Raw genomic sequence first — 1032 nt, 5'->3', positions numbered from 1 at the left:
AATGTAAATAAACATGAAGTTTAAATAAAAGGCAACCCTAGGACATAAAAGTGCTGTTGAAAAAAAACGCCCTTACATAACTCCCATTTCTCATGTTTAGAGTTTAGTTAAATACATAGTTTATCAATGAAGGGATTTACTTATGTGTGAGGCAATCTATTCGTTTACAACGAGCTTACCAGCTTCATAATGGTACACGCAGTATCTTTTAATAAGATTCACATGTAACGTTATACTAATTGAAAGGTATATTAACACGCATAAATACAATTATAAACATAAATAACAACTCACCATCTATAACGTTATTATCAGAGTAAATATCTGTTGCAAAATTTCGCCCGACACCTCCAAACCACACCACCAACTGCGCATTTCTTCCGGGTCCAATAATTGATACGCTGTCGTTGCATCATGGGAAATGTAGTTCTCTTGCGTAGTGATGTTACGCGTGAGGCTTCGACACTTTAATCGTATGGAGAACGTAGGGTACTTTTTAGAGGAATCTGGGCATGATACCGTATCGACCAGCAAATCAGGGCCACGTTCAGCCCCGACAAAAACGGTTCAAAAAGTTTTTTTTTAAACGAAAACGGTGGTGCGTTGAACACCCTGTTGTGATGTCCAAGAGTTGCAACTATGGCAGGTGAGAAGGACTTTGTGTTCATTTTGAAGAATTTTCGGAGCCTGATGAAATTTATAAATTGTATAAATACGTGTTTAATACTGCAAAATACGCTTGATGTCACTGCCCTTGCTGTCCAGAATAAAATAGATAACCCCAATCGAGTGAAGGGATTTGTGGAAATTGTGGTTCCTAAATATTGTGATTCATGATCTGGTGAAGGATGATCCATTTCTTACCTCCGAGACTGTGTTATGATCTATATGACCTTATTATTTGTATTGTGAGTATTAGGCTTATCATAACTGCTGATCACTGTTGTGCTATGATATTTTATTATTTACCATAATAATCTTTTTTTTTTTTATGCAAAAAAAAAACTAATACACAGGGAAACGAGATATAAA

General features: G+C 35.9%; 1 protein-coding gene across 2 annotated transcripts in view; it reads right to left on the bottom strand.

Moving 5' to 3' along the window:
- Positions 1-442, bottom strand: part of dis3l2 (DIS3 like 3'-5' exoribonuclease 2) — a 139860-nt gene extending 139418 nt beyond the window's left edge. Inside the window, exon 1 of one of the 2 annotated variants that reach the window (XM_059502248.1) lies at positions 295-442. The gene's annotated coding sequence lies outside the window, so the exon portion shown is untranslated. The remainder of the gene's footprint in view (positions 1-294) is intronic. The other variant, XM_059502247.1, reaches the window with a different exon arrangement.
- Between the last annotated feature and the right edge of the window lie 590 nt (positions 443-1032).

This window comes from Carassius carassius, chromosome 20 (genome assembly GCF_963082965.1).
Source record: "Carassius carassius chromosome 20, fCarCar2.1, whole genome shotgun sequence".
NCBI lineage: Eukaryota > Metazoa > Chordata > Actinopteri > Cypriniformes > Cyprinidae > Carassius > Carassius carassius.
This window is presented reverse-complemented; position numbering and strand designations above follow the sequence as displayed.